Raw genomic sequence first — 7,880 nt, forward strand, 5'->3', positions numbered from 1 at the left:
AGCCCTCTGAGGTTAAATTCCCACAAATTCTTCAGTTCAGCCCTGAAGGTGGTCACAAAGAAAGGGGTAAAATACCCTCAGGTTTCAATGTAGACCCCAAAGAAAAGTATAGTAGAATTTTAACCTTGTGACTCTGCTGGCAGCTGCAATTTACAGGTTGAAGTCCCGGTTTCAGTTTAATTGTGAAGGGTGTTCATTTATTAGTATTTCTAAAGGATGGCAACTTGTCTAGTCAAGAGTACCCAGCTGGACTCTGAGAACTTTCTCTGGGCTTGAGAAAGAAACTATGTTGCAGTGAAAGCACAGTCCTTGGACTCTGCCACTTAATAGTCTTGTGGGTGACCTTGGCAATTCAACTAACCTCTCTGTACCTCAACTTCTTTTGTAAAGTATGGAAAGAAATATGCCAACAGGGGCTTATAAAGCATTATATAAATATATAGGTTTAAATTAAGTGCCTTGTGGGAAATACTTATCCCAAATAGACTACTACTAAGAATGTAATTCATTAGTACATATGAAAAACCTCATCCTGACAGAATAGTGAATAATAAATTAAGGGATGAATTGAAAGAAATTATCACTGACAACACAGGGATAAACATGATCCTAAATCAGAAATCTGCTGATAGTCTTTTTTTTTTTTTTAGGATATTAGCTCAAACTTTGTCTTCAGAAAAAAAACAAAATGTGCTAACAGGAGAATAAAGTTATCATCCTGAGGGATTTCTAAGCTGATTTCTCAGAGCATCCTGGGAGGTTATGGAGAAACCAAGGCCCCAGTAGGCAGAGTCCATCAGCTTGCATAAAGCTTTGGGGACCTGAAACACAGAAGGTTCCACAGTCACAAAGCTTGAAAAGCTGTTCAGCATCTTTTGTAGCTAAGTCACAGGGGCCTGAGCTATTATTATCTCTCAGATTTATGTCTCCTTCATACCACTACCCTACCCTTGGGAACTGCACAGGTATGGGTCACTATTACTTAAGCCAGCAGTTGACCCTTTAGAACTGTTGACTCATAAGAATTTAAGGTTACATGTATGAGAGTAAGATTGAAGTATATGGATAAAATATGAAATTTATGAATCCAAAATATCACCTGCTTTTACCAGGTGTATTAAGGTCCCAACAGAAAATAATTGACATGTTCAAAATAATCAAGGGCTACTTTTTTTTCTTTTTTTTTTTTAAGAACTACTTTTAAAAATTGTTGGCAAGGGATAGGTTAGTAACTAGAGGCTAGTAACAACAGCCTTACACCTGAAAGGACAAAGGGAGGTAGTGGTTACTGAGCCTTCTCGAGATAGCATTGAGAGGAGCAGTGGCCTTTAATCAAAGGAGTGGGGCCCAGGCGAGCCGAAGGGAGGGAAACTGGGAAATCAATACACTGATTTCATTCATTTTTCTTCATCCTGTCTTCTGCCCAGAACTTCCTATTGACTGATCCAACTGGAAGCCAAAGTACAGGGAACCCACTGATGAAATTCATGCAGGTTAGCCTCCCAGGGGGCATCCCAGGTGGCGCTAGTGGTAAAGAACCTGCCTGCCAATGCAGGATTCATTCCATGGGCTGGGAAGATCCCCTGGAGGAGGGCATGGCAATCCACTCCAGTATTCTTCACTGAAGAATCCCACGGACAGAAGAACCCGGTAGGCTGCAGTCCATGGGGTTGCAAAGAGTCCAACATGACTGAAACGGCTTCACATCACAAAGTTGTGGTGCACAGGCTTAGTTGCTCTGAGGCAAGTGGGATCTTCCTGAACCAGGGATCAAGCCCGTGTCCCCTGCATTTGCAGGCAGATTCTTAACCACTGGACCATCAAGATAGTCCCCCTCTATAGTCTTAAGTAACTTACTGTTAGCTATCAGACATCTTGTGTAAACCTTGAGTAGGCGTAATTATCACGAGGCTGCTCACAGTTCAGCCTTCTCTTGTATTTTCTACCTACTGATCTTGGAGTAGAGGGCTCACTTTTACAGATTCAACACTACTTTCAGTTCTTTGCTTTTCAAAGCTTTTTAGATTTCTGTTTTTCTTTAGGCACCACAAAGACCATATATCCATTTATGAGGTACCTGCTAGATGTACCTTATAGTTAGTATGTACACAGTGTTATTTACCAAAAAGCAATTATCCACATGCGGCCTAATACATGGTAAGTGTTCAGTTTCCTAAACATTGACTTTGAGAGCTTACCTGGAGATTCTAATGTTGAATACTGATACTTAAATGCCCTTGATTTTGGTATTACCCTCCTTTATTTAGGGCTTCCCTGGTGGCGCAGAGGTTAAAGCATCTGCCCCTAAAACGGGAAACCTGGGTTTGATCCCTAGGTCGGGAAGATCCCCTGGAGAAAGAAATGGCACCCCACTCCAGTATTCTTGCCTGGAGAATCCCATGGATGGAGGAGCCTGGTGGGCTACAGTCCATGGGGTTGCAAAGAGTCGGACACGACTGAGCGACTTAACTCCTTTATTTAAGAAAGGCATCTTTACTGCCTATGGAACAGCTTTTGAGAACACCATACACTGGTAGCTCAGCTCATAAAGAATCCACCTGCAGTGTAGGAGACCCCGGTTCAATTTCTGGGTCGGGAAGATCCCCTGGAGAATGGATAGGTCAACCACTCCAGTATTCTTGGCTTTCCCTGGTGACTCAGCTGGTAAAGAATCTGCCTGCAATGTGAGAGACCTGAGTTCGATCGCTGGGTTGGGAAGACCCCCTGCAGAAGGGAAAGGCTACCCACTCCAGTATTCTGGCCTGGAGAATTCCATGGACTGTATAGTCCATAGGGTCACAAAGAATTGGACACGACTGAGTGACTTTCACATATACTTGATGGGGACACTTTAGTAGCCAGCCAGACAGATCCCTTCAAGCCTGGCTATCAATGGGGATTGTACCACAACCAGACTGCTACTCATATTTACTTAGTAAATGTGTGCTGAATTGGACTGAGATAACACCAAGCACCTTATTAACCAAGAGTAGTTTAGAAGTTAGCAGAGCAAATCAACTGTCCCAGCCTCTCTGGGCCTTATGTCCACCCACCCCCTCCCTGAATATATCGGCATTGACTTTACTCCCACACAAGACACAGAATAATCTCCTTCAGCCACTCTCCTCTCTTGGTTGTTTGCTTTTAGGGGTGGGAGTGATCAAGAAGGGAAGAAGATATAAATTAATAACCCAGTCAAAATCTCTCTTCATTCTTACTTCTGGTCTTGCCTCAACTTGCTCTGCCTGTTAAGACTGTCAACTAGTAGCTAGATAAGGAAAAGGTAGAGAATGTAAATGGGTAGAAGAGACCTCAACAGGGGAAAGAAGACACCACCCTCCTCCTCAAAAAAAAAAAAAACCACACACACACACACAAAACACAACACCCTCCCACTGTTCCATTCTCATTAGTTCAGTTGGACAGGGAAAACTTGGTCTTAAGGTTTATCCGGGACCAGGGAATACATATAATTTTTGCTCAGGAGATGGAAAAAATTTCAGTGACACTTGAAATGGTAAGACTTTGACATTTTATTAAGAAATATCTTTTTATTTTAAATGATAGTACAAAAATTGTATATATAATATAGATTTGTATAGGTGTACATACACATAAATGCTTACACACACACATGAACTTGCTCATCAGATTCAAACCCTATTTTATTAAAATCCTAAATAAAAGAGAAGTAGATTTGTTTTCCTAAAATATACTGTACATAAAGCTGTCAGACAACTTGTAAAACTGAAGCTGTTTTGAGAAGCTAAGCACCCCACCTACCCTTTCTCTGGCCTAACACAAGTGGCCTTGGCAGAAGGACAGTACACAGGGCAAGGCCAGAGAAGGGAGCTGTTATCATTACTGCTGATAGAACCAGATGCCTGAAACCAATGGGGAAGCACAGGATATAGAGCATGACCTAGATTAATTCTCAGAATTAAGAATAAACCACTTAATAAACAGAAAATATGTGGTGGGGAAGGCAGGGAATAGAAAGAGGAAAGACAAGGCCCATAGATTAGAAATGACCTACTAATTAAGTTCCAGTGCCTGGGAAAGACTCAATGAGATAAGAACAATGGGGTCACAGAAGCAGAAGTAGTTAGAGGGGAAGGGGAGGAGAGAGAGACAGGGAATCACAATTTCCTGCCATTAACAAGCCAAATTGGTCTGTAGTACAATCTTGGGATATCACCCCACCTCCTAATCTTAGAGAGGCTTAAAAAAGAAAAGGCAGTACCAGAGGTTCAAAGCTACTTAAATTGAATTCACATCCTTCTTGCTCCTGTCTCTTGGTAAATATGTTGGCACAGGAAATAGAATACTAACTCAGAAGGGGAAAATATAAAATGGAAATAGATAAAGAGATCAGAGCAGCACATAGGTGTGCTTGGCTTGTATTCCATTCTAAAGCTCCTTTTCTGGCCATACAGAGATGTCCACACAAGGAGCAGAGAACAGGAGGCCATTCTCCAATAAATCTGGACAGACTAATTGCCATTCAGGATTAAACTTCTGGGAATAGTTCTCTATATGCCTCAGGTCTTCAGGTTCTGGGGATCCATGATGTTTGTTAGGAGAGAGCCACAGAAATTTCTCAAAATGATCTTTTCTTAAAAGGATGAGGTGTCTAAACCGGAAAAGCAGATATATAGAATGTCTGCACCCTCTGCCATGGATGTTTATCTAGTTTCTTTCCTATTCAAAAGTATAAGAAATTATGCAAATGTCAGTCAAAACAGCTGCCACAGGGGTGGAAAGGAGGCTTGCTCTGTGGAAAGGCAGCTCCAGTTCTACCCCCAACTCTGCTCTGATGCTTTCAGTTTACATGATGTCATCACACTATATGCTAAAGAAATCTCTGCAAAGCTAGGTACTGGCTCTCCCTAGGGCCTTACTCCTCAGGTTTCTCATTACTGTCTGTTGAGTGTGCCTCTCAGAAAAGGGCCGAAGTAATGCTTTTTCTTCCTCAGTCCCTTTAAAGAATTGAAAGAAACCCTCTCTAAAGTGTTTAATGAGATAAAAAATATTTCCAGCGTTTACCAGGTACTTTTTAGAACTGGACCTCAAAACAAAGAGAAAAGTGGGAAAATTCATATGTATTTATAAATATACACAATAATATACATGCAGCAAAGGGGTGTTAAAAAAAATGCACTGGTCACAAAATACCTAACTTCAACTGGAGAGCCTTCTGGTAAATTCATTTCTTTTACAGCAATATAAAGAAAGAAAGGAAAGCCATTTTGTGTGCCACAGATTTCTAGTATTACTGAGCAGACACAAAAATCTTACTAAAGCAATGCGAAGGCTGAAAAAGAGGGCGAGGCAAAGCCAAAAATAATGAAACAGATATGACAGAGAAAAAAGAAACTCTTTTAAGGTGCTGAGTTCAAAATACAGAAAACCTAAAGCCAAGTTCTCTCATATTTCAAGTAAGAGACCTCAACTATGGCATTATAATTAAGAGATCCCCCAGAGGTAGTGATAGGAAGGGAATGTCCATCTATACATTTGTAAATAATTTCCCTGAAGCTGGGAACAAGAACAGAAATATTAAGATTTATTTCTTTCTCTTATTTAGGGGGAAGCTTAAAACCATAATGTAAATGTAGGGTCTAAAATTTCTATATTAATACTGATACTATTAAAGCAGCTTTATTTTAAAATAGGCAGTTATCCAGGTTTCAGATTTTCCTGTTCAAGTACCATCTCTGAACCACCTGTCTGTTATTTGAGTCTCTGTAATCCAACCTTGCCAACAGGGCAGTTGGATTTCCCAAACCCAGAAGACCTAGCAACATTTTCCCAACTTCCAAGGTTGATCCAGAAAAATATGCAAAATCATATAATGGTACTGCCAATAATGTCATTAATATTAACTACTACAAGGGATCCTGACCTACCATTCTCTCTATGGCAATACAACTAGAGATCAAATCCTATTTTCCTTCTCTGGAATGCTAAATGGTCTGTTCCAGGTAAATAAAAACAAATGCCCTTTTAGTGCCCACCCCTTTCCAAACATTGCCCTTCTCTCTCTCCCTAACCCAATCCCTCCTTAAACCCCCTATCTCAGAGACCCCATCATCAAAAATGACTTGGGCTATATTAGATATTTTTCTGAGTGGGAATGATAAGCTTTTACAGAAAAAGAATAAGAACCTCTAAACAGCAGGGGCTCTGTATACTCAGAAGGGCGTGCTAGATGGAATCAACCTCCATCAGAAGCTACCTTAGAGAGTAAGCTGGTTGGACCTAGATATTTTCTGTAAGGTTAACCTCCACCTCCTTAACAGGAAAGAAAAAATAAACAAACAAACCAAAAAACAAGGAACTAAAGTCAATATATACACCAAGAATACGCACAAAACACATCTAAAATAACATTTGGTCCCTCTATAGTTAAGCTAAAGCTCTGAAATGGAACACAATAGCAGCTTACTGTTAGCACCTGATTCACAAAGGGACTCAGAAAAAGGAAAAACACTGCGAATAGAAACAGGATGATTTGACAGCAGAAACCACCATTTTACACTCACCCTTACCTAAGCGGCTGCACTGCATTTCTCCACCATCCCCGATGGTGCAGACTCATCTCTGATCATCTGGAAAGTGCTCAGTACTTGGTCCATGGAGAAAACCTAGCTGAGGTGGCCCATAGCCAGCATTCATTTCAAAACTGATATTTTTGTCTATAAGCCTCTAATAGCCAATTCTTTCAGGGCTTCCTTGGTGGCTCAGTGGTTAAAGCGTCTGCCTGCAATGCGGGAGACCCGAGTTCAGTCCCTGGACCGGGAAGATCCCCTGGAGAAGGAAATGGCACCCAACCCACTCCAGTATTGCCTGGAGAATCCCATGGATGGAGGAGCCTGGTATGCTACAGTCCAAGGGGTTGCAAAGAGTCGGACACGATGGAGTGACTTCACTTTCACTTTTCTTTTCACTTTTGTTAAATTTGGTTTGGGGAGTTATGTTTACAGTCTATTTTGAGCCCTAAATGATTCTGCTCTGGAAAACTGCAGCAAATTACTTCAGTAGTCAAGGTAAATAGAACCCTGTTAACTGTCACATTTTATTCCAAACTAAGAATACATGTTTTCCCCATGATCGCTAATTAAGAAAACCTTATTCTACACAGTCATTCAGCTGTTTACTTGGCACATCTCCCTCTCGTTCTGTCTGCTCAGTTGTGTCCGACTCTTTGCGACCCTGTGGACTGCAGCACACCAGGCTTCCCTGTCCTTCACATCTCCCTCTGGTTGCTTCTAATTTATAACAAAGCAAGTCCAGGATGATGACCTCTTCACAACCTCTCTCCCTCTCCACCCATATTCCCATTCTTTAAAAAAAAAAAAAAACTCCAAGAAATCCCAGCAATGAAACACTTTCTAAAGTGTCTAGGCAAAAGGAGCAGGCATAGTTGGAGAGAAAAGAGTAAGGTGACAAAGATCTGGCCAGAATCTCTGGTTCCTTATGTTATGGCACTGGTTGGCCTTATCCCCTCTGCCAACACACTGAGCACCTATAAAGCACAAAAGCTCTACACAAGACCTGACCTTAAGAAAACAAACAGTGTACGCATCCCAAATCAGATGGATAAAAACTCTACAACGTCCTCAGCCTTCATCTCTCCTCCTGTCTTTTCTTGCATATGAGTGGATACCATGTAAGTTCCACAGAAAGGCACACTTAGCAAACTTAACAAAATTTTATAAAGTTAAAAAGTTGAACATATACACAATGGAATATTACTCAGCCGTTAAAAAGAATGCATTTGAATCAGTTCTAATGAGGTGGATGAAACTGGAGCCTATTATACAGACTGAAGTAAGCCAGAAAGAAAAACACCAATACAGCATACTAACGCATATATA

This window comes from Budorcas taxicolor, chromosome 3 (genome assembly GCF_023091745.1).
Source record: "Budorcas taxicolor isolate Tak-1 chromosome 3, Takin1.1, whole genome shotgun sequence".
In the NCBI taxonomy this organism is placed as follows: Eukaryota; Metazoa; Chordata; class Mammalia; order Artiodactyla; family Bovidae; genus Budorcas; species Budorcas taxicolor.